Below are 26503 nucleotides of genomic sequence, written 5' to 3'. Positions count from 1 at the left end.
GGTAGCTCCAAATCCATGTGTGTAGACCTAGAGTGCTGTAAATAACTGATGTATGCTGCAGTAACAAAAGATTGGACTTCTACAAAAAGGCCACTCCTAAACAGTAAGCTAAAAGATACTGAGGCACAGGAAGGCTCTCCTCAACTCTACTCCTCAAACTCCTGAGCTCTGAATGAAGTATTTGAACATCTGCTAAAAGGAAGGGCAAGCTCCTTTCTTTTGCCTGCCCAGATTAGAGGTCAAGCTGGATTTTAATCACCTCTCCACTAAGTGCTCTTGCAAAATAGAGCCAACTCAACAAGAAAAGCTATCTGTAACTTGCCAGAAAGCAAGGGCACTCCAGGGGATCTTCCCTACTTTTCCATCCCTCTGAAAAGAAAATAACTGAATTTCACATTTCCATGGGTTCAGTGCATGGTATAAGAAGAGATCAGGGAGATGGGACATCCCAATACCAGCCCTCACTTTCTACCCAAACCATGTCAAAGACTGGAAATCTTTCCCTCCCTGCCTGCCTCACCCCAGATCAAAACTACTTAGTAGATTCAAACATAATTTTGCAGCTGCCCCAAATTGCACTTTTTGGCACATTAGACAAATGAAAGAAAAAATGAGGGTAAATTTTTTTAAGTGATTATGTGACCTAGCAGCATTGGCTATTTGAAACTTTTCAGATTTAATATGGGTTACTAAAACCTCAGGTCACAGATAAACTGCATTACAACAACTACTGTTAGATAAAAGCCACATAACATTGCTACACTGCATAGCACCTACTCTACACACTTGCATGGATGCATGCATACGTGTATCACTTGCAGTTATATAAACACACTTTATCCCAATTTTTCTGTGTGTATGTACACATATACACACACATAGGTGTACAGCAAAACAAATACATGAAATGTATGCCCTTCTACTGACTTGACTATTTATTTTTGGTGTAGCTGTTTTGGCTACCAAAGAAGCAAAAACCCCCCAAAATCTCACATCCCTATACAACAAGGGGTATGCAGAAGTGCTCCTTCTCTGCTTCCAGTTCAGTCACCTCCACCTGCTCCTTCTCTGCTTCTAGTTAAGTCACTTCCACCTGCTGCTGCTCAGTACTGTTGGCAGAATACTCAGCTTGATATTCCCCTCATCCACTGAAGGCCAAATAAATTAGATAAACTGGATACCCACAGAAAAGTACAGTATCCCCTAGGCAGTGCACCAGGGAGCTTGAACAGTCTGACAAGCCTATGAGGACTCAGCAGTCAGTCTACCAGCCTGGGGAACAGAGCAGAGCAGCACTAACGTCTCGGTCTTGCAGATATAGCATCTGTGTGTAGCTACTGTCAAGAAGGGGAGAAGAGTATGTGCGAGTCAGGCCCACAGCACCTGAAAAACACTGCCACTCCGAGCTTCCTGGAGACCGACAGCATGACTGCCAGTCTTTCTAAGAACGTCTCCATGATGGGCTATTTAAAAGTCTCTTACTTTAAGCATGGTCTTGTTTACCAACGCAATGTGGATCCAAGGACCAGCTAAAAACAGTCATAGTAACAGCAAAGACCTGCTTCTTTTCCTGCTACTGCATAATGGTACACAAACATGCTAAACTCTGGTAAACAGAGACTGGGGAGTGCGGTCTTCTGGTCCAGAACTCTTGGGAATCACTAACTTGGTCTGTCCTTTGATTCTGCCTTTGTAGTTAATTCATCACTATTGGTAAAAAGAAGTGAAAAATCAGGTGCTCATATTTCTCAGTTGATAAAATGAGAACAAGGAGGTATTCAATTAAGTTGAGAAGCAACTACTTGTGAAAGGATGAAAGGAAAGCAATTAAAAATGCATCAGCCTGGATGTACTTGCTCAAACTCCTTGCTATAGACATGACAGAATTAAAAGCTTAGGAAAATTATAAAATGTTTCTAAAACAGCTTGATGTAATTAGACTAAATCAGGCCTCATTACGTAAGGATTTCTTTTTGAACAGAATGGAAAAGACCTGTCATAACACAAGGCAAACCTCCAGTAATGCAGATTGCAACCACACATCTCTACAGGCATGATTTTGCTGTAATTTTTTTTTCTTTGTAACTGCTTACTTCTGGACTCACAGATTCTCCACCAGAAAAATAAGACATTAAACACTCCAAAATCAACTACCACTAGAAGTCTGATATGACACTGCAAGTGTCTGTGTAGGCTAGCTCATCAAGAGGTAAGTGATACTAAGTATGGAGAGAAAGGAAAAGATCTCTCATTATTTCCTCTCCTACAACACTCAGCATATGCTATTTTATCAGATAGTGAATTTGCAGAGACAGGATTGGTTTTATGTGTTGTCACGAGACAACCAAATTACCAGCATCACTATCAAAGACAACTCACTGTTTTTATACTGCATAACTGGTTAAAACAGATACCAAGAAAACTCCTAATTTACAAAATCCCCAATCTGGTTCAGAAATTTCTGTAAACCAAATGAATTATTCCAATGGCACAGAATAAATGCTTTAAAAGGCACCCTCAAATGGTTTCTGACATTTAATAGCACCTTTCAAGAAGCATTAAGACCATGATCTTATAAGCAACCGTAAGAAGTGAGCTGCAGAAAAGTCAGATCTCACTGATCTCAAAGGGAGAGGGTCTCAGTACAGAGCTGGCTGAAGGGCTGAGCTCCAAGACAGCTAAAACAGGATATGAGGAAACTTGTAGAAGAGGGTGGAGGGGGAAAGAACTGCTTGACCCCGAGAGGTTTTGCTCTTTTGATTAGCAAATACACACGAGAGAATTAAGAGATGGCAGTGGGAGTTAGAAAGACCAGAGGAAACTAAATATAATTGCTTTGGCTAGGTGACAGACTTCACAAATTACCAGTTGCCAGTCTGCACCCAATACTGATCTAAAACTGCCAACTGTCATTTAAAAATTACTTTGCCCACAAATTAGTAGCACAGTCACTGTTGTTAAATAACCTTCAGGTAAAAGTTAAGTTTATGAAAGAAAAATCTGCCAGCCAAAAGCACAGGTACTTTTTTCTTCTTTTTTTTTTTTTTTCCCCTTTTCTTTTTTAAATCTGGAATATAAATCCACACAAAATATATACAGCAAAGGGAAAAACTGCAAAAAAGGCCATCAGAGATCAGGTTCAAGTAAAAAGTGTCTTATTCCAGGTGACCTTTTCCAGCCAAGTGTCAGCAATCCTAGACCTAGAAGTTAAACTCCCACAAGACTCTTTCAGCATCATGCATCTTGAAGATGCTACAGGACCAAGCTCAGTAAAAATTCCCTTTACAGCTTCTGCAACACAGATTTTTAGCATTTTGTGACTTTCCTTTTGCAATTAACTTATTTTTAAAGTTTTCTGACTGGACTGTCAAGCACAACAAACAAAACATTTAAATAAGTTAAAAAACACTGTTGCAGTCTCAGAAATACTGTCATTTGCATTTCTGTGTTTGAGTATTTGAGCAGTTTCAGATCCCTGAATTTGACTTAAATGACATGCACCAACTAGAAAGGGGCACAAACTAATCCACACAAAACTTGCTGAGGCCTCCCCTTTTCCATCCACACACAGACTTCGAGCCTCAGTTTGGTACTTAACTCCAGTTAACAATGTACGTGTTGCTCAAAGCTGTATTCAGCAACTCTGTTGGGTTGAGAAACATAAAGGGTCTTACCTTTGCAGTGTCTACAGAACCTGTACGAATATAGAGCAGATTAGGCAATATTTCTGTTGTTTGCCTCTCATTTGCTGTCAGCTGTCAGCAATATGAACAGTCAAAAGCCTTTGGAGCAGCCTGGTACTAGTCAGCTAGACTTGAATTTCCAGTTCTTTTACATTGCTGTCTATTTTCCTTCATTAAGTTAGCCTGTCCTACCCTCGTATCAGATTACACGGAGCCAACATTTATAGCACCTTGCAAAACAGTCAAACATATCACATACCAAAGTCTGCCTATACCTGCTGCCCTCAGTATTTAACCCTTGTTACTGAAAGGAGAAACTTTTATTCTAGAATCTATCACCTAAGCCCCATTTACAGCAGAGGAGTCATTTTTCCTTCTTACCTGACAGCTACAGGATGGCTTAAGATTTCATTTTACAAACTGAAGGGCACAGACAGCCTATGCCAAGGACAGCAGCTTCAAGATGTCTGCAAGAACAAAACGGAAGACCCAGAACCAGAGAGACTTCTACCTGCAACAAGAACCATGGCCTGGAAGTCCTTGCTACTTATTTTAGCAGGTCTCAGAAACCCCAAATGGCTCATTCTGGGTTCAGTACAATCTAATTACACTAACTTCTCCCCTGCCTTCAGACCCTGCTGCTAGAGCATGAGGCAGGCAGGTGTGCTTTTAGCACATGTCTGGTGCAGCATGAGCCGATGGTGTTTCCAGCCCATGACTCTTCCCAGCACAGCTGGCTTCCCTCTGCCTGGCCAGGACACAATGCTGTCATGAGCTTGGCTCTTCCACCATCTACTTGATGGCTTTCAGCCTCCCTTCCCTTTCTGGAGAGTGTGCTGCTAATCCTATTTCCACAGGCTAGGGTCTGCAGTCTAGACTGTGGCAAGTTAAGCTATAAAATGCTGGGAAAAAAACAGCAGTGATGTCTCTCTCCGGTGCTACAGCATCTCTATATGCAAGATGCGTCGCCATCCCTGTGAACATCAGCTGTGATGGTGACACTTCAGATGCCTACACAAGGTATCCTCTGTGTACTTCTATGATAGGCACCTTAGCTTTCCTACATGTACATCACACGTCTTGGAATTCAACAGAGTTTTAACAAACAAATGCGTATATTCTTACAACTCACCAAGGGTTGTTCAGGCAGCCTCCTTCTTGGAACAAGCTGCCCATTTTGCTAAAGCTGAGAATACAAGGTAATAGTCACACCATTACCCTCTCACAATCGAGCTACTTTAGACAGCACAAATTAAACACACAAGAAGAGTCTTATTTGCATGCTGAGTTAACCTAAATCATTACATAAGTAACTTTTTAACCCTTCAGACAAGAATCACAGACCCAGTCAAGGCAAAGCAAAAAATAAATGGCTGAGAGGGCTTGTGTGGAAAACCAGTACAGCCCATAGCATCACTAAACACTGCAACAAACACCTATAAGCTGCTTCCTTAACACAGTGTTAAACAAGCATTTTGGTCTTTGGAAGATTCTAGCTCTGGATTTCAAAGAGCACTTGCATTTATATTTAAGTTAGCATTGTGGTTAACAATGACACGGGGGTAAAATACAGACAGAAACACGAGATTTTCAGTCTTTATAAATAAAGCTTATCAGTTAAAACACATTTTTGCAAACTGTGCCTGAAGCTTTTTAATCTGTCACAAAGCTCCTCATTTAACTTTACCCACAAATGTAAGAAACGAAGTGCTCAGTCACGCATTTCCAATGGTTATACCACAGGAATTAACCAGCCAGTTTTTTCACACCAGCAACAGGTGACCTGTTTTCTGCAATCTGTGATCAGACAGCACAGCACCCCTATGGTGCCCCAACACAGCTTCCTTACACATCCCCAAGGGTCCAGTTTGTCACCCTTTCAGTCACAACCATCGACATTACTGCTTCTTGTAAGTCCTTTCTGAAATAGTTTGATGAGTGAACTAAGACAAGTGGTACTGTGTTATTTTTAAGGGCTGGAAGAGTTCAATACTATTACTAACACAGTCAGGGAGTTATTTATGAGGTTGGGACTGGATTGACACATCTCTGTCAGCAAACCTCTCAGAAATATCAAGACATATCTAGTAATTTGTCAAAAATCACAAAACTGACGTTTGCACTAAGCTTTCATACAGATTCCCCAAAAAAAAACCCAAAGCAACAAAAAAGTCCAACCCAAGAGTCAGTGACACCTCCCAACATTTCACAAGCAGAAATACTTGATTCAAAAAAGCCTGTAGAAACAGGAATGAAAGGTAATATAAGAGGTGCAAAGTACCAAACTGTACCTGCAGTCAGGCAAATTGATAAGGAACAGCTGCAGACAGGGAAGTACGAGATGTCAGTCAGACTTCATGAACACCCTCCAACTGACCTCCTGGACTGACAGCTCTGGCTTTTTTTCATTGTTTGTCTTTTCTAATGTAACTGAGTCTTTTTTGCATGAGTGCATTCAACTTTATTTTTGGCTTAATCTTGTTCTTTACTGTAGCTCAGAGCATTCATGTAGGAAGAATTCATGTAAGCCATGATAATCTTGTTCTCTTAAATGGGACACAAAAACTCCACACCTTCAAGACAGTCTCCCAGTTTAACGATTGGGAGTTAATACTCCCTTCCAAGGTGAAATCTTCAGCCTGATTTCTAGTTTATCATATTTTACAGATCACTATAACTGCAATTCATGTATCAGTTACAGGCCTAACAAAAAAAAAAATAATAAATTAAATTTATTGAAAATTATAGAATGAGAGAGATAAGCTGTTAAACTCTCAAGCAGAAGTGTTAAGGCTTAGTTGGGGTAGACAGCTGTAACTGAATGTTTTCCTTCAGAACAACAAGTCACAGCCCTGAGCTGGTAAGTACTTTCTGCATGGGTAATCCGTACCAGCATTCCTGGTCACAGCTTACCACGGTGAAAGGCAAGAAACAACAAAATAGTCCAGATATGCTCAAGTAAACATGATCAGTAAGCTCTTGTGCAGCATGCAGGAAAGGGAGCAAAGTCACTCACAAACCAGTTTGCTCTTAACTCAAAAGAATATTCTCAAAACATTAGTTTAAAACTGAACTTGAGATTGGACACAACTTTGAGAAATAACCAACACACACACACAAGGAGGAAGGGATGTGGCCTTCATTAGAAAAGGTGAGTATTACATAGCCAGAGGGACTTCAAAAAACAAAACAAAGAAAAAAAAAAAAAAAGGCAACAACAAAAAAACCAAAACCACTGAACCCCAGGCTCTTGCTGTAACTTGTTTGGTACACAAACCATCTTGTTACGAGAAGGTCAAACTACTTATAGGCATGGAATGTTATCCAAATAAACTCATCTAATGCAGACACATGGAGTATACCTTCATTGTATCTGGAAAAAGGAACAGAATTGTCTGATCTCTAAACCTTCCTGAGGTGACTTCTCCATCTCCACAGAGAGACAATAGGTTTGGGTTTTTTCATCCCTAGTCTTTGTCATAATCTTTCCTTCTTTCTCCTTATTAACCTTTTCAGCATTAACTCACTTGTCCTGCCACTACAGGTCCTGGTAAAAAGTCTTTTTCTAAGACTACCATGCCTTTCACCTATTTATTCATTATTACCCATCCCCAAAAGCTGTTGCTGGACTAAATCAGTGAGATGGTGAAGGCTGTCTACATTGGAGAAGGAGCACTAAAAGTATGAAGAGCACAGGCATTTTTGCTATACTGAACTGCATCTAAGGTGCAACATGTAGTAGATCTGATTCACTTCAATGTCTGCAGAAAAAAAATCTTAGGTAAAGAACCAAATATAGAATAATACAGCTAAAATCATACCTTTAAAACCTCTGCAAGGCAAGAGGGCCCTTACACAGTCTTAGTGGAGAAGAATATTCACTCAATCCATAATTAGAAATTAGGTAATACTGCCAATTTTAATGCACTCTAAACCGCAATGTATTCACTTAGGTTATTCTGAAAATGTGTGTGCTTTATGATGCTTACCATAATTACAATAATAAATACATTAACTTGCAGCTATGTAGGATAAGACAGAAAATAAAGATTGTCATGCCATTTGTACAGTTTTTTACAAATCAGCATATCTTAGATTTTATGTTGTGAAGTATTTGCACAGGAGGGGATTAAGAAGGGAGACTACTTGTCTGGGTAATTGCAAACCAGTGAACTTGGCTATCAAGAGAATATAAATTATCTCCTGACTTGTTGCTAGACTAACAATTCCCACTGTGGGGTTTCAAACAGTGATGAAACACAAGTTAAATACCAACAAGATTAATACAAAAAAGCAAAAATATTTCTCTTAAGAGTGATATGGATAAGGAGCAGCGTTTGCAAAGGTCCCTCTGGAGAAGGCAGTCTGGACAGGCCAGTATTTCTCATTTTGTAATGTCTGGGGAAATGTTTTCACTGAAGCTCAACTCACTCTTGTATGAGCACACACCTGCTCCTGGGAGACATAGGAACTCACTGTTAATGACCTAGACACAGAATTTATGAGTGTTACATGAAAAAATCCACAAAATCCAGGTATTCTGGAAAGTTTCAGAGCCCCCATAAAGCAAGTGTAGAGAAATTCAAGTCTCACCTCTTTCTCATTTCATCATTCAAGTTCCTGTGTCTTTTGCAGAACTAAATCAGGCATCAGAGATGCCTGCAGTGTGCATCCCTGTGACACCCAGCTGAAGGCCCCACCCACAGGCCTCTGTGAGCCAGTCTGACTCCCCAGCTGCAAAGAGAAGCAAGGCAGCAAGGTGGGGGGGGGGAACCAAATCACCCAGGGAAAACACAAAATCACCTGGTCATCTTGGACTGAGTTGTGTGCCCAACTTGGTCTCCTGCAACAGAAAGCAGTGCAACCTCGCTGCAGTCTCACAAACTCAGAGCCTCCTTTCAACCCCTTTCCCCCCTCCCCATCCCAGCCCTGCAGAGCAAATAATACAGATATTACAGCACCAAGGCTCATAAGACTTTGATGTGCAACTTGTAAGTTCAGGAGATAACCACTCTTGCTATGTAGGCAACCGTCATATTCCACATCCCTATTCACGCCAGCAAACGTGCACAAGCAAACATGTGCCCAGGCACACACATGCACTTGCCCTCCCCCTCAGGCAGTCTGAACAAAGTTGTTGCACAAGTCCACAGAACTCAAAAGTGAAACCCTCACAGTGTCATACACAGGAAAAGCGTCAAGCAGACATGCACCCACACAGCTTCTACCATCAGGAAACAATTTCCTCCTTTGACAGCTTAGATCCACAAAAAGGGGATCCATTTGACCCACCAAGTAGGATTTTTCCTGACAATCAAGTCCTCTAAATTCATATTACTTCTAAGAACCTCAAACACCTCCATAGGAAAGGACTTTGGTTGCTCTAAGTTTTACCCATAGTCAAATGGAGAAAAGGTGGACTGCCTCTCCTGGAGAGGATGGTTATTCTCCACTGATTATAGGACAGCAACAGAGCCTTCTCCAGGCTGAACAATGTCAACTCACTGAGCCTTTCTTCACCAGAGAGGTTTTCCAGTCCTCTGACCATTTAAAATGTAGGTATCTGGGTAAACAAGCACACTGCCAAGCACAGAACCACCTCCTCCCCACCTCACACAGCACAGTTGCACAGTGCTTCATAACCCAAGAGAAGTCAGGAGAAAACCCAAAACAAAACACAAAAGAACCACTCCAAAACCCCTTACCCATGTAATCTCACTGCCCCTGCAACATTTCTACTCTTCCCCACCCTGATAATGTGCACCTGAGGCTGAGAGTCTCTATTTTAAAGATCATGTGATACAGAAATATTTCATCACACAGTAAAGACATCTCTACTCAGTGCTGGCTATCCAACAAATAAACAGTTTCAGGGGAAAAAAAACCAACAGTTATGATGTCACAAAAGGAAGGAGAAGAAACAAGCATCAAATCAGCCAAAAAGGTTGAAATTAATCTACAGTGTTTCTGTTCTAATATAATTTTGAGGTGCAGAGTACTCAGTTCTCTAAAATCTGATGCTAGAGAGATATTATTAGAGTTCTAGATTCAATAAATGAATTATGATGTAATAACATGCTTGTTTTCAGAAATCAAGAGACTTACTTAAAAGCTATTACATCGTTTGGAACAGAAGGTTTTATGAGCTTTTTCTGTGCACTTGTAACAAGTTGTTTAACTGAAAGCCAGAGTTGCCTCAGAAACACACAGATCCACAAGTAGATTAAAATGAAAAAAAAAAAAAAAATTAAAAAAATTACTCCAAAGATGATGGGATCTTACAATAAAAACTCATCAGGTCAAGTAATGTAGCAATTATCTGTCCAGAAAGATATTAATGAAATTGCATGACTTCACACCAAATCTGCCCATTTCCCATACACATTTAGAAACCACTACATGGCAACAGTGGAAAAAGAAACACTGGATGTCAGCTCTCCTCACATTAGGTAACTCCAATGGTTACTCTTTTACAGCTGCTTTCTATTGAGCTAATTAAATTCTGATCTTTACTCTCAGGTATCTAAATAAGGGTCTCAGAAAGATAAAGTCAAAAGCATTTGGGCAGGAGAATGCTCTTGAGAAGACAAGTTTGTTACCCAATGGGGCTGCCTGAGGCAGACAGCAGAGTCATCTCTGGGTGCATCTGCTCCCCTGCTCGTGGTTTAACTGACAGGAAGTGCAGCCGAAGATACCGGGACCCAGCCATGGGTGTTTCCTGCCTGCACAGTCGTGTCTCCCCCCCACGCACTTGTCACCAAGCACGCCTGTCCTCTTGCACAGGCCACAGCCTCCCATGAAAGGGAGAAATGCTGTGATACCTTCTAAAATAAATAAATAAATAAATAAATAAAGTTAAACCCATGCACAGAAAACCAGCCAGCTGGATGGATAAAGAGTAATCAGGTCGAGTGTATTGAAATGTGGCCCCAGAAGGCCACCAAAGCTGGGTATAAAATGCTGGTGGCTTGTTCTTGTCCGACATGGCCCAGGACAACATGCAAGCCAGCTCTGGAGGTTTTTTAGAGCCTGGCCTTCCTCAAACATCACCAAGAAACAAAGTTACTTGACTTAACAAGTGAAGAGGCAAACGAGCAGAAATCTTCAGAAATGAACCACAACCAGTTGCAGAAACCACACTGCCAAATACAGCACCAGCATATCTCCTTAACGGGACCACCCCGTCCTATAAACAGCTTAGATGGTTTACAGGGCTTTTCTAACACAGAGAGTACCATCTGTTAAGTCTACCACAAAAATGAAATACTGAAGGAGCATTTAATATCAACAGGCTAAGCACAATTAAAGTAGCTTAAGCAAGCAGAGAACCGACTGCTAGACAAAGCAAAATTTTACTAAAAAGCAGAAACTCCAGCTCAGCTGTAACTTCTCTGGTACCTGTATGTGAAGCAATATGCTATACTCAGCCCCTCCTGCTCAGTCTTAGATTACCCCATAATATCACCCATCAGAAAGCATCATCTCCTTAGCCAGCCTAAAAAGTATACTTCCGGGCAGGATGAGAAGTTACTAGATGATCTTGTATCCTTCCTCCACCCATGGTCAACTGGTGGTATAAAACAGAGGAAAACCAATTTTGAGCTCAATCTCCAGGGTTGCTAACTAAAGTAACAGAAGACATGTGATTCATAATTAAGTCGGGAAATGTACCAACCACAAGATATCTAGTAGATTTAACACTATAATCTACACCTACAGTCTAGCAGCACTTTCTGCATAAACTTTAAAGCAGCAAAAAAGTTTCCATGGGACTTAATGGAGTTTCTGGTACATTTTACCCTTTATGGAACCAAGGTTCTCCATCCTAACATGCCTTCCATTCCCATCCGACAACAGTCAGGAATAAAAAAAACTTCACATAGTGACTGGCACTGTTAGTAGAACCGCCATCTCAAAGTCAGTGGTCTGCAATTTCCTGAAAATGACCAGGCTCCAAATTAATTTCTAACCAGAAACCTATTCTGTAACTAGGTTCCTCCAAAAGAGTACACTTTTGTTTCCAGCTTTCATGTGCTCCATCTGAGCTCTGTGACCACCTGGGTTATCCCAAAGAACCGCAGATACCCAGTGCTTCAAAAGACAAGACTATATCCCTCCACATCACTGAGCACTTGACCCCTTCATGCCTTAAAAGTCGTAGCAAAAGCCCTAAACCTGGACCCACCAGACACTAACAGTGAGCCAGTGGAAAGCTCACTTCTGCAGAATTTCTGATATCCACTTAAGACACAAGTCCCTCCCTTGCCAAATACTCAAGTGATTCCAAGCAGCCAACAAATTAAAAGAAGATAAAAAGTAATGGTTGCTTAAAAGCCTTTCTGAACAAAAAAAAGCCTTGCAGCATGATCTGAACCTTACTAATTTTTGCAGGATTGGCAAAAGGACTTAGAAAAAAACTGGGGAAAAAAAAAAAGAGTCTTTTCCATCTCAGATTCCAACATTACTATGTAGCCAAAAACAGTTTGTAGATTTGCTTCTTAGTTTGTAAGTCACGTTGGTCATATCTTGCAACATGTACTGGCAGGATTCAATGTTTTCCTAAGAAAACTGGGGTGGCAGATGCTGACACTGATCCAGAAATGGTTTATTCTCACGTTGGATATTCTTTTTAACCCTGAAAGTTCCTCTGTGTCCTGCTAATGAGCTACAGATTTTATTACAGCAAACATTTCAAAATTCTCGTATGTGTTAATTTTTGTGGTGTATTACTGTTGCACTATCTCCAACCATAACACCAAAAAAGTTTTATTTGCAGGCATAATAATCTCTGTTATATTGATGATACACTATTATGTTAGCCAGGAAAAAAAAAAATATATATATATATATATATATATATATATATATATATAAAAATAAATAAACCAATGTAACACAAGCACAGGGCTAAAAGAAGTGGGTGTGGAGTGGGAGTGGGGGTGGAGAAGTTTCTTATATATTATTTTGAGGGACCCTAGAATTGCCTAAGTTTTCAAGCTCTGCATATTTTAAACTGAAAAGGTAAAGGTTATGGTATTTATATTTATAAAAGCAAAACAAAAATCTGGATGTCCCAGTTCTTATAAAATGCAAAATCCATCCCTCAAAGGTGCTGATGCCAGGCAGCAGCACACACACTGCCTCCTGCATTTCTTCTCCTACTCGGCTACAGCTACCAGGGGAGGAGTGGTCTCTACAGAACTGCTGAACTGTTTTTCCTGCAGAACATCTGTGAGTCAACTTGTCTCATGTCTCTGCAACCAACAGCGTAACTGCCTTGCTACTGGTGTATTTTTTTGAGAGGTAGGATGGATCACTTCTTCCCAGACCACCATATAAGAAAGGGGAGCAAAAGTGAAACCTAGCTGCTCATCACCCACTGACCAGGCTCCCCAGACAGCAAGAAACTGCCTTCATGGATTTCTACGTGTTTTAACCAGCCTCAACAGAGTGGAACGTGGTTTTTAATCCTACAGTGTCCCTTTAATAAACACCCCAAATAAGACATTTTCCAGATAACCAAGGAATTTTTTACAGTGTTGACTTACCAAGCAGAGCACAATAACCAGCTATTCTGTTTGCACTACAAGGCAGTACAGTGCAATGAGTTAATAATTTATCACGGCATTGCTCTTGGCAACTGACCATAATCAACTTTTAAAATTCTTCCTCATTCTTACATTTTTAGTTTCAGCAAGAACACGGCATCCTTAGAGCTTCAGCTTTATCTGAACGTTTTCTAGCTGAGACAAGAGGTTTAATCTTCCCAAACACCTGCTTTCCTCCTGCATTGTTTCAGGATCAGAGCAAAGGTCACAATTTCATTTCAATAACCTGATTTAGCAGACAGGAATAACTAGAATATTTTTAAACAAAGCAAGAAGTTAACATTCTTTCAGAAAGACACAGCAGTGCAGTTCTCATTCCTGTGCTTTCTTCCCCTTCTCCTAGAAGGTAAAAGAGCAAGAAAGCCCAAGCTTCTCCCTCCACCAAAAGCTTTTGTTTGCATCTAAAAAGCAAACACTTTTTCCTCCATTTTGTATTACAAATTTACAGATTTTTTGGCAAAACCTAATTGATCAGTTAACACACTCTTCCTCTCAATCAGAAGCACCTAGGTGTGGTGTTTGGAAAACAAGTTTTTAAGATTTTTTAGATGTCAGGTGCAGAAGAGAGTTAGTTAACTGTCTTAAATGTCATGTCATTGAAGCTTTGGCCCTGGAAATCAGTCCTCTTTCAAGGACAACAGTGTTATTTTGTCCTCTCCCTTTATTTCTCAACCCCAGCTCTTAAAAACTCCACAATTTCACCACTCTAAAATCAATTCCTAACCTGGTTCAGTCAACCAGCCCCGCAACTTCCCACAGTGTGGACACCTGACTTGCCAACTTGGCTGAACCAGATAAGGGGTTGCTCACACAAGCAAATGGGAGGGGAGAGCAATAAAACACTGGGGGGGGGGGGGAATGTTGTCATTGAGGAGAAAATGAAGGTGGTACCTCTCAAGCAGCACTGAGGTAGCTGGATGAATGCTCCTGCCATGGAAACATTCAGGACCGATAATGCCCACCTCTAACTGCTTCACTAAGGGTACATTTTAAATTAAATTAGATTGGTGCAATTTTATATGCTTACAAAAACATATGTCTGGAGTTTAAATTGCAACTGTAGCTCAATTTGTGCAGCTTACTGTTGAGTCAAGTACCTAAGGGCAAGCTAAGGCCCTGGAAAGATGTTATTTGAGCCATTTAAGGATTTACAACACCCACCACCTCCAGGACAGTTCATTATCCAAGTAAAACTTGCTTGGTCCAAACCTCCCTTCTGTGCTTCAGGGCACATCCAAGTAAACCATTGCTGTGTGGATTTAACAGGATATGCCACCAAGCAACCAGCATGGTTACGTATGCAAATTTCACTTGTAAGTGAAAATGAGCAGCTGGGGTGAGGCTGCAGCACCTTCAGTGTGCAGGTAAGCTGGGTAAGCACATGATATGTCAAGATAGCAGAGACACCATCAAGGTACTAGAATCATTCTCTCATCTAGCTAATAAATACCAGACCTTCTCACAACAGACGGTGCAGCATGTTCTTCCAAGGCAGCCTCCATCAGAAAGCAAGCTGCCTTCTCCACAGTTTTCTTTTTACCCCCCAATTTCACCCCATCTAGAGATCCTCATGCAAGGCAGCAAAAATGAACCCGCAAAACTTCCCACTGATTTCACGTTTTTCCACAGATGCATCATGTATGGATCAGTAGTTCTGGGTCTCCTCTCTCAGGACAGCACCTATTTTACCCAGCTAGCTATCTGCAACTAATAACTGCTGCTGTCTCTCTTCTCAAGTGCACACATTTTAAAACATGGTATGTCAATCAAATGTTGTCACAGCTCTTTTGTTTAAGAAGCCTGGCAGTGCAAATTAACAAAATGGTTCCTAAATACACCTGAGCACAGGGCAGTGGTAAGAGAATCTTTAAACATTGCAAACATCAGAATTTAGACACAAAATTTACCGTTTCTGACAACATGGCTTCAGAAGAATTACATCTTTTTTGCAAATGTCATTATTATTTAAAAAAAAAAATGAATTTGCAAGACAAAGCTCTTATCTTGCAGTTTGGCAAAAGTTTCCTGACATTTCTTACTGTTGAGAATTATTTCTAGTCCATTACCGCTGAACAACATTTAATACAGCTCATTTGAAGGACCATATTGAAAGACAGTTAGCTTTTTATATCAAATGGTAGAATACATCACATCAAGCATTTGTAATTAGATATATAACTTTCAGACATGCACATTTAGGAAAATATTTACCAACCGTAACTTTCTTCTCAGTTTTCCTCTCAGGAAATCTCTCCACAGCCCATTTTTAAATGGTCTAAATTAATGTCTTTCTATATTATGGCCCTATAAGAAAAATTAAAAATTTATTTCCCTCTGTTGCTTCAAAAGCAAATTATTTAATTGTTGCTTTTAACTGATACTAAAATTAATATATTTTTAATTTAAAGGGCTAGTATTTTTAAAAATGCCACAAGCCAAGCAGTCAAACTTGAGACTGTTTCTCAACACAGAAAGTTTCATTTTCATTCATATGTCTAAACCACCTTTGTAAAGAAAAAAAGCCCCCAAACAGGCACTTCCCCTCTACAGTTCCTTCTTTTCTCTTTTTGATATAAACAGAAGTTGTTCTCCTGAAAAACAACAGGACAGCAGTGCTCAGTAGCACACCACCAAGGACACCTGGAGCCTCTTGCTGGGCTCACAGAGCTCTCGATTAGTTGGTCTAAAGGCATCGAGAGATGGGGAAGTAAATTACTGCAATTTGTGCAGGTTTGCCACCCTTTGTACTCTACGACATTTAAGCGTCAAAATTATTTTCTTGATAGCTAATACCTTTGTTTGTGTGCTTAATTTACAGGCTCCATTACATAGCCTAAATAGCCACAGAGAGTAAATAGTTTACAGAGGCTCTGGGCGGGGGCAGGGCAGGGAAATAACAGCACAAAATGGCAAACACCAAGAGAACAGGAGTGGATAACATAACCACCACCTCCAAGGACAAAACCGGGCAAAACTCTGCCTTCAGCAGACAATGTACAAGCTCTGGTGCCTTCTAGATACGGTTTTCATGAAAGCTCTTCCTAGGAAGGTCGTCATCTGGTCAGAAAAAGAGCCTCCACTAAAAACAAACCATGCCATCACATCCTTAGGAAACTATTCTTGTTAGCTCTAAAATTACCTCGTGCAGCACATGTAGCACAAAGAGGAGAAAATTAACAGTATCCTTCTGAATTCGCTTTTAACTTGAAATAGAGTCTGGTTGGAAGAGCAAGTTAAACATTAATTTTCTGACAGCGGTCAGCCCTGGGTATCACAAGTTGTAAGCACAGTTTCACAATCTCATTTTGCTGTTTCTTTCCCTAGCTGCGGTATAAAACTGAATAAACACCGAGACAGCTGGGAACTGGAGAAGAGCAGAAGTGCCCTGATACAAAGCTTACAAAAGCAAGGTGGCTCTCTCCTAACCTGTCAGCTTTATTAACTGTGTCAAAAGAGCTCACGAAAAACACAAAGTAACTGTAGAGGAACATAGAGGGTGACAAACCAGTATACGCAGCCACAATGTATATTAACATGTTTTCTTCTTTCCCCTGCAGGCAACAGTGTGAATCAACCCAAGCTCACCCCTTTCTTTCAGTTCTGAAACCCAGTTTTGCATGGGATGACATTTATACTGAGCCCACTTAGGAAGTCAAACCACTACCATGCAAGAGGGTGAGGCAAAGGGGGAAGGTCACACATGAGGAGATGAGACCGTTAGCGCACTAACAGTTAGTACACTAACAGTAACCATTCAATAAGAGCAAAATATTCCCCTCGAAATAAAAAAAATGTTTTTGGTACATTCACACAGAAATATTGACAATGTGTTAAATATAGGATGCTCCAGAAACAGACTAAGAAGTCTAATTATAGAAGCGCACAGTGACAGTCAATCCATCTAAAAGCAACTCTTTCCCACAGTTTCCAACCTAGGTATTTAGTAGTTCTAAATTATCTTAACAGTAGCATTTCTTCCCCAATACAGAGAGAAGTAATTTTTACATGCAAGTTTGAGAACTGGAGGTTCTTCCCAGGCTAACAAAATGGCTATCACTTTCACATTTCAAACCTGAAGTTAGCACAGAGTCACGAGTGACCCAAGATGACTGATCTCTTTAAGGACAAATAAATGACCTGAGCTGTAGCCATTCGATTCATCTCTGAAGATGTCTGGTAGGTAGTTAAGGCGTAAAGCACATCAAGGTAAGAATGCATAAACTTGAGTCCCTAACTAATGAGATCCTTTTAGCACAAAGGCTGACACAGTAGGAAGCTTTGCCACAGGACAGGCCCGTATTGAAAAGTAAATAGTTTTTACCTCTACACAGATTAGCCTTCTCAGGTCAGGAGAGTGGGAATGTCTGGAGCCTTTCACATGGCTGCTGCGGAGTTTTGATAAGCAAAAGACTTGAAATTTCTATATGTGTAGTCTTTGTCAACTACCTTATCTGTGAAGAAACATTTCAGTGAGATTTAAGAAAGCAAATAATCTCTAAAGCACATCAGTGGCATTAACAGGATAAGCACAGTAAATCACTGGTGTATTGGTAGTAAATTTCAGTGCTTATGGAGGGGATGATAACCAAGCCTGGAAATGTGAGCTCCACCTCCTGCCACGCCTGTGCTGAATCACTCCATCGGGGGAAAGTCCTTGCTGCTCCTCACACACCCAACAAAACTCCAGCGAGTTACCAAAACTGTCAGTAAAAAACAACAAATTTTGCCAGGGATCAGGGAGCTGAGAAACTTTTGCTAATGCTTGCAAGAAGTGAAAGCTGTTTTAGAGATCAAAGCTTCTCCTCTGCTACAGAGGGAAATCCTGTGCTTTTTTTACGAAGTCTTCTCATCAGCTCACCAAATGCAGTTCTGCTGTAGTCCCTGCTCTTGAATACAGCTCTACCGAAAGGAGAGAAAAAGGTACACTTACACACCGTGTGTGTTTTTAGTTTTTATAAACAGAAATGTCCAAAGAGTAATGCACACCACTGAAGTATGAGCTTGCAGCAATACTGAACCATCAGGCTATACCAGGCCAACAACATTCTTCAAATCTGGACGTTTACTTTCTTTTTTTTTTTCCTCCTAATTTGAGTGCCAAGATCACAGACTCGGCAATTCTAATATTCAGTGGAAGAAGAGAGGAGCACGTAAGAAAACAGGGACTTCTGTAAAAGCACGGGTCTGGAAATAATGCTCAAGCTAACTGGCATCTAATGATATCACTCCAAAGGCTCATCCCTCAAACTCAACCCAAACCAAAAGATCCCTGCCTCAGGGTGAGGGGAAAAAAGAAAAGTTTTTTGGTTGGGTTTTTTTTTTGAGACAAGCACAGGCATCAACTATAAAAATCAACCAAAACTAACACCATTTCTCTGTCCCTTCTAATCCACTTCTCTGCCTTCTAGATCTGTCTGAGCTGTTATTTGTAAAGCTTGGAGGGCTTTCAGATAACTTTTTCCTAGCTCTACCACTGCATCCTAGATGTTTCTGTAGCCCTAGCATAGTCCTTGAACAGCAGAAAGAGAGCCTGAACATGGCAGCTTTGCTTCAAAGAGGAACTGCTCCTCCGCACAGCCCAGCTCGACAGAAAACGGTGGCAGCTACTTACCCTTTGGTACACAAAGAGCATTCTGCCCAAGATAAGCAGCCACAGCTTGGGAGACAATTTAGAGTAACTCATGTTTTTTAAGGCTGGATGTCTCGACAGGGTCCGGTAGAGCAGAAGGAAGGGGAAGAAAGAGGCAAGGGGAGAGAGGCACATGCTCTGCTGGTTTCAAGTATGGCAGACAGTTGTTGCCTCAGCCCTAGGATCTGAAAATAAAACTCATTTACGAAAAAAAGGAAGACGCAAATACCTTAAATAATTTTTTCAGTAAAAAACATCTATCAGTAACTCAAAACTCATTTTTTAAGTGGTTCCTCTGTAGTTTTATAATTTCTTCTGTTTTTTTCAACATTAAACAATGAACCAAACAAATCCCCCCCAAACCCTTGCAAAAACTGCTGCATTTAGAAAGAAAAAGGCAAAACATAAAATCAAAAGGCAGTAAAAATACACTAAAAGTACACTGTACTGTAAGATGCAGAAGGCATACACAGGTGAACACACTGGAAAGGCTGCAGGCAAGAGACAGCCTCACCCAAAACATGACCACTTACTTAATGGTTGCCTCCCTCTCTCCCTCCCCTGCAACAGATAGCAGTATTAAGCAAGACTCCATTATGCTTCTCAGATACAGGCTTCATGCAGTAAGTGAAACTGGAAAGTATTCCCCTGTGTGCAGTAGTTCGAGCTGCCTGTCATTTCACTGTCAAAAAAGTTGTTATTCAACTTTATTTCTCAAGCAAAAGAAATATAGGGTTCAACGTTACGTACTCAGACAAAACTTCTGGAGATACTAGCCTGCACTTCTGTTTAACTATAAACAAGGTGGGAACACTCTTTTTTCAAAATATGGTGCTAGAGTTCATAAGTAATAATTAGGAGAATCAGGGTGGTTTTCATCCACTGAAAGATTAAAAAGCAATTTGACACATCGCAATTACTGTCAGGATTTTCTTCTCCCATTACAACTACCACTAAGCCCATTTTATAATTGGTCTGTCCCTCTGCCATGCACACCATCCCCATTATTACAGTTTTTAAAGCATTTTCAGGAAAAGGTGAGTACTGGCTCATTTTTTTTTTCCTGCAGAAAACAATGTAACTTCACCCCCCCCCCGTCTCAAAACGGCACCACGGCGGCTTCCACGGAGTGTGTCCCGGCAGAAACAGAACCACAGGGTAATAAGGTCAGGGGCGCAGAGCACACGGTCTTCGACACGACAAACCTGCCATTTTCACGTCGCTCGGGACCACACCGGGCGAACAGCGGCAGCAGAGCAAAGGTGCTCAAAGCCACCGTGCTGCTTACCCACACCTCACCTGCGTCGCTTGGGACCACGCTCTCTGCTCCAGGCACAGGTAGCTTCGGAACAAATCAAATCAACTTAGCGGACAGTCGTCTGAGCAGCGGCTCGAACGGGTAAGAGCAGCGGCAGCCTGCCTGACACCTCCGCACGCTCGAAAAGGGGGCAAAACCCTGAAGCGCAGCACTACCACGGATCAGCTGCAACGCTTTTGAAGCCTGCTGTTCAGAGAAGCGCAGCAGTGGCCGCACTGCCCTTTGCCCGGAGCAACAGGCTCCGCTGCGAGCTGCTCACACAGCGCTGCCGCGCCGAAACGTCACCCTTCCTCGGCTCTCCGTTTGACTTTCGTGCCGCTCCCCAAGCACGCCCTGCTGCTGCACTTTACCAGAAGTTCCCCCTTTCCCCACCTCCCCCGGCCCCGGCCCTCCCCAGACGGCTGAGGAGCTGCTCCAGGCCCGGGCAGCACGTCGAGGCAGCCCGGGGAAGCCGCGTCCCCCCCAGCCGGCCGGGCCGAGCCTCCCTCTCCCTTCCCGCCCCCGGGGAGCACCTACCGCCTCGCCGCGGGGCCTGCGGCGCCGCCCCGGCCGCCCCGCTGCTTCGTGCAGCTAAAATGGCTCCTGTCGAGAGGGGGAAGTGGTGCCCGGGCCCTGGCCGGTGAGTCACCGCGGGGCCGGGCGGCTCGACGCGGCGCGGCTCGGCTCGACACGACACGCCCCGGGCGGCGGCCAGAGCTCCGCCGGGCCCGGCCCGCAGGTGGCGGCGGCCCCGCTCCGCTCCGCTCCCCGCGGCGGTGCTGGCGGGAGGGCGTGAGGGACCCCGGAGAGGGGCCGGCCGGCTTCGCGCCCCGCTTGGCCGCCCCTCGTGCGGGGAGCACGACCAGGCGAGGCCGGTTCCCCCCGCTTACACCACCGGCAGACCCGCGGCCCTCTCGCCACCGCCCCGGCAGCCCTCACACAACGCGCCAGCCGCTCCTCTTCGCTGGCGATAAATACATAAACATGTTTCTGAGGAACATCTGGTATTTTCTACCAACGCCGTCCTGCTCACGCTAAGCTGGCTAACCCCGACAAAAAAAAGCAAAACTCGAGGAGGGCCCGCACCGCTTCGGGCAACGCGGCCTGCCAGCGGCGTTCAGTGAAGCCCCGACACCCGCCCAACCCCAGAGCCAGGGCTCTCAAGGATCTCCAGCACGTTTCTCATCGGCTTCTTATGCTCTTTGAACCAACCGCTGGGCCTAATACACAAGACACTGAAAGCTGCCCGGAGCACAGGCGAAGCACACGTCAGATGGGCTCTACCAACTCACCGGGCACACCGACAGGCCGGACCGAAAGTTACTCTTAAAAAGAGGGCGAGGATGGTATCACTTCCACCGCGCTTCGGCGGGAAGGGCAAGCGCGCTCGGTCTGCAGGCTGGCACGTGCCTTCATCTTCCACTCCCTTCCAGAAGGACAGTCCCAGGCAGCGTGCCGGCTGCCAGGGAAGGCAGGGCACAAGGAGCCGAGCCCACGCTGGCAGCAAGAAGGTGCTAACTGCAGGGCAAGGAGCTGGGGGGCAGGGGAGGAAAGAACACAGCAAAGACAACCTTGCAACGAGCAGGGAAAACATCGGTAAAAACCTGCAGCTACTTCTAGCAAACACACTGAAATAATTTCAAATATGACAAAGTGCAGCCATTATTAACGACACCCCCCCACACACACAGTAATTAAAGAATAGTTGCATGAGGTGTTCACTGAGCAAAATTCATTGTTTAAAGACATTAACATCTCCAACTACTGGTTACGTTTAATAATCAAGAAGAAAATTTTTGTTTTACTTCCAAGTATTTCAGTCCTTGTGACACCTGCATGGCACTCAAAGGCTAAATCAGCTCCCACTTGAGTGTTTAAAGAATAAGTTATCCAGGCACAGCTTTATTAGATGTATTTTATAATGTTCTTTTTCAGTTGAAGATCCGAAGGAAAGAAGCAGCAGTATGTTTTTTTGTGACTGAGTAAAGGTATCAATTAAGTCATTACTAAAATAGATTTGCTATAGCTCTTTATCAAAATACATCTTCATTTGTATTTCTCGGTTGAAAAAAGACCAGGTGGAGGAAACACCACAATGTTATTTTAGTCACTAGATACATTTTCCACCTCTCACAACAGATGTATTTTACCTCTCTCCAACACCTTAATTCCAATTCAATCTTACATCTAAAAGCATGTTTCTTGTGTAGCAAAACCCTTTTGGAAATCATGGGGCATTGAGGGGAGAAATCTGACCCAGGTGTACAGCAGTTATGAGGAAACTGTAACATTTGCACAGGGAGAGTGCCATTTTAATTATTAAAGAAAGTCTAATAGTTATGTTTTACAGGGGGAAAAAAAACCAAGAGTCTTATCCAGGCAATCAACTAAATTGAAAAAATTTCATATTGATGTATGAGCACAAGCTACTCAAACATTTTGCTATTTCTAAGCTAAATCTGGAAGCAGTGTTTTTTAAAAAGCATATGTAAAATGTAAACTTATTTAGCAAGAAACAATGCAGGTGGATGTTCATCCCTGGAACTGCATCAGGTTTCTTGCTAATTATAATTTTGGCTTAAAGAAGAAGTTGCTCATTACTGGGATGAGTATCTATATGAAAGTTAGATCATTTGCCCAAAAGACATAGCTAGACACTGACCAACAGCACGGATTAAGCCAACTGAAACAGCTTTAACCCTCCACTCCATCCTGGCAGCATATTCCTAGCACTGAGCTACTCCCCCACTGTTTCCCTGTGCAAATATTTGTGCAGCCGCACAGTGCGGCAGAGGGTGGAACCCACCAGCAGAAAAGTCGAGTAAAATAAAAGACAAATAAAGAATTAATGTATAATACAATTTTCATGTTGCTGTTGGCCCTGGCTCCCAGAGAAACCCATGCCAAATAACACCCCAAGGTGTGCAGTGCAGCCAAGTGGGCCACACATGGGCTGGGTGGCTGAGACCTGGATGCAGCTCCCACTTCTGCTCGCCTCAGGTATGAACCTGAGGAAGCTGCTTCTCTTTTCACACTGCGGTTTGGTAATTGCTGTCCCTCCTTCTCAACTGGCTTGGAATGCTACAGGTCTGCAAATGTGAGATGAGGTGGGATGGAGTGGGATGCTTCCCCAGGAAGCACAGGAGGGGACCAGGGCAGCCTGCCTGCACAAGGGACAGTGCAAGGCTCTGAAGCTGCATGAGGGCAGATCAGAGAAATGTGTTCTGGAGGTACATTGTCCCACCTGGAAGATCGATGTATTTTAGTCACAGCAAAACAGGCTGAACGGGAGGTTTGTGACTGTTCTCAGTTTTCAGTTTTGGTTGGGGGCTGAGGATAAGGAAGTATTAATTTGATGAATAGAAGTGGACAGAGACTTTAGACTTAAAACCTCAGATTTTAATTTTCTTATTATACATAAGGCCACTACATGAGAAGTACAGCAACCCTCTGTTAACATGGGACCCTGTGGTGCCATTCCTCAAGCAGCTCAAGATGCTGTAACTTCTCTCCATTATTCCAATAGGAGATCTCACCACCCTACTCTCAGCTCAGAAGCTCATACTGTCAACTCACACAGGCTCAGGGCCTCCTCAAACTCTGGCTCAACACTGGATAAAAATCTCATTTAAGGTTCTGCTAGATTTTGTAGGATCTGACTTCTTTGTAGGAAAGAAATCCTAGTAATTCTATTCACAAGCATGGCAGGGAAGAACACCTGAGCAATGGATATGTCCAAGACCACACTGTATGTGTCTGGGTGGACGACACTTGAACCAGCCTTCAGCCAAATCTTGAGTTAGCACCCAAACTTATGCCCCACCCTTTCTCCTTTAACAGTAGTAGCACTGCTACATTTTAACATCTACCATGGTGTTACTGTCCCAGTACTTTGGATTGGTAGACTGGCACCTCCCTCATAGAATCACAGAATCATTAAGGTTGGAAGGGACCTTAAAGGTCATCTAGTTCCAAGCCCCCTGCCATGAGCAGGGAACCCTACCACTAGATCAGGCTGCACAAAACCTCATCCAGCCTGGCCTTAAAAACCTCCAGGGATGGGGCATCAACAACTTCCCTGGGGAACTCATCCCAGTTCCTCACCAGCCTTAGAGTGAAGAATTTCTTCCTAATATCTAACCTACATCTCCCCTCTCTCAGTTTAAAACCATTACCCCTTGTCCTATCACATTCTTCTCTGATGAAAAGCTCCTCCCCAGCTTTCCTGTAGCCCCTTCAAGTACTGGAAGACTGCTATAAGGTCTCCCCAGAGCCTTCTCTTCTTCAGGCTGAACAGTCCCAACTCTCTCAGCCTGTCTTCATAGCAGAGAGGCTCCAGCCCTTTGATCATTTTGGTGGCCCTTTTCTGGACCCTTACCAACAAGTCTGTATCTTTATTGTGCTGAGGGCACCAGAACTGTACACAGTACTCCAGGTGGAGTCTCACCAGAGCAGAGCAGAGGGGCAGAATCACCTCCCTGGCCCTGCTGGCCACACTTTTTTTGATGTAGCCCAGGACACAATTGGCTCTCTGCACTCCAGCACACACTGGTGGCTCCTGTCGAGCTTCTCAGCTACTACCACTCCCAACTCCTTCTCCTCAGGACTGCTCTCCAGCCATTCTCCCCCCAGCCTGTATTTGTGCCTCGGGTTGTGCTGACCCAGGTGCAGGACCCTGCACTTGGCCTTGTTGAACTTCATGAGGCTGGCACTGGCCCACCTCTCCAGCCTGTCAAGGTCCATTTGGATGGTGTCCCTTCCCTCTTGGGTGTCAACCACACCACACAGCTTGGTATCATCAGCAAACTTGCTGAGGATACACTCAACCCCCTGTCTGTGTCTCCCACAAAGATGTTAAGCAGCACTGGTCCCAATTCTGACCCCTGAGGGACACCACTCATCACCTGCCTCCATTTGGACATTGAGCGATTGACCACAACTCTCTGGGTGTGGCCATCCAGCCCTCTGTAGTAGGTACCACATAAAATGCACACTGAAACTATTGTGTGTTTCTAACCCTGCCAAATGTATAATGCTGTAAATATTTACACATTGGAGAAATTGCCTCAGGAGATTATAAGGTAAGTGATTCCTGTCTCCAAAGGAAGACTCTGCCACAGGACATTAGGTATAGAAAAGTTCTCATTGCTGTATTAACAACTTGATCACAAATTCAGACCATATACTTCCTATGCTTTTAAGACAGTTGTTTACCATCTACAGACCTCTTGTTTTTTCAGATATTTTGGTTTAGAAAAGGCATTTCAAGGAAGAAATGTGGAACCCACAGTGTCGGATACTTGGAATACAGCCCACACAGCTATCAGTTCTTCATTTGCAATTTAAAGGTATGGTTCAGTGATATTTCAGTGCATGCTGAGTACAGGCTGAAAGTAGAGCACAATGAGAGAAAACAGTCTACTTTTTCACTGTGCTGGTCTTCTGAACTTCAGTTGAATTGTAGGAAAGGAAAGGTGGTGGTAAACAAAGCACATATGAACAGGCCACTGTTCTTTTCAAAAGCCAGGAGGGTTGGTATCCTAGCTGTCCTGTGTTTAACTGGATTCCTTCACATAGTAAATGTGGTCTTCTTCCGAAATACACAAGAGAGCCTTCCTCAAGTCTGTGGTCAGGAAATTCCTGAGCCTACAGAAATTATTCTTTTGTAGCAGAAGCAGCAAGAGAGGTGTTTGAAATTAAATGGATTCACAGCTGAGCACCAAGCAGCTTTAACCTCATCCATTTTTATGCTTCCAAGTTTACCTCCAGTGTTTCCTAGTGAAGGCAGTTTTGGCATGGTGGCTACCTTCGCCAGCAGCACAGCAACATCCCACACAGCTACAAACCCCTGACCTTGTACAGCCTTGCACAAACTCTTCTTGGATCATCTCTAAGGTATTCCTAGGTCACATCCCAGATATGACAAGCCTCAAGGAAAATCTAGTTATATGGCCACTTTTCCTTGCTCTTTCAAGTTCCTTCCTTCCTCCTTTTGTTATGGGTTTGCCTCTGCTGAACAGTATGCTTCTTAGTATTTCTGAGAATCTATTAAAATATGGTTATATGCTCGTTTCTACTCACAAGCAGGCTTCAGAGGGAAAGAACTGTAAAAATCCAGGTAGGAAATACAGCTCCGACACAGAATGATCTCTGATCCACTCAGCCAGAAGCTGCAGGCTCCATCTTCTCTCTGACACTTCTCTACTGATCCCAACCACACTTTTCAATCCCTACCCATTTCTTGCACTGATTCTGGTCCATGGGGTACCCGTTAAACTTTCTGCTG

At 42.9% G+C, this 26503-nt stretch overlaps 1 protein-coding gene across 7 annotated transcripts in view; it reads right to left on the bottom strand.

Moving 5' to 3' along the window:
- The window catches only part of ELF1 (E74 like ETS transcription factor 1), an 86420-nt gene that overhangs the window by 44184 nt on the left and 15733 nt on the right, over window positions 1-26503 (bottom strand). For 2 of the 7 annotated variants that reach the window (XM_051619714.1, XM_051619653.1), the window contains exon 1: window positions 20220-20558. The exons of 2 other annotated variants lie outside the window; for them this stretch is intronic. The gene's annotated coding sequence lies outside the window, so the exon portion shown is untranslated. Of the gene's footprint in view, window positions 1-8276; window positions 8297-15506; window positions 15527-20219; window positions 20559-20754; window positions 20913-26503 lie in introns of those variants that run through there. 3 more of the 7 variants (XM_051619670.1, XM_051619687.1, XM_051619694.1) reach the window with 3 other exon arrangements.

Source organism: Apus apus, chromosome 1, assembly GCF_020740795.1.
Source record: "Apus apus isolate bApuApu2 chromosome 1, bApuApu2.pri.cur, whole genome shotgun sequence".
Lineage (NCBI taxonomy): Eukaryota > Metazoa > Chordata > Aves > Apodiformes > Apodidae > Apus > Apus apus.
Note: the sequence above shows the minus strand (reverse complement) of the source record. Positions and strands in the feature narration are given on the sequence as shown.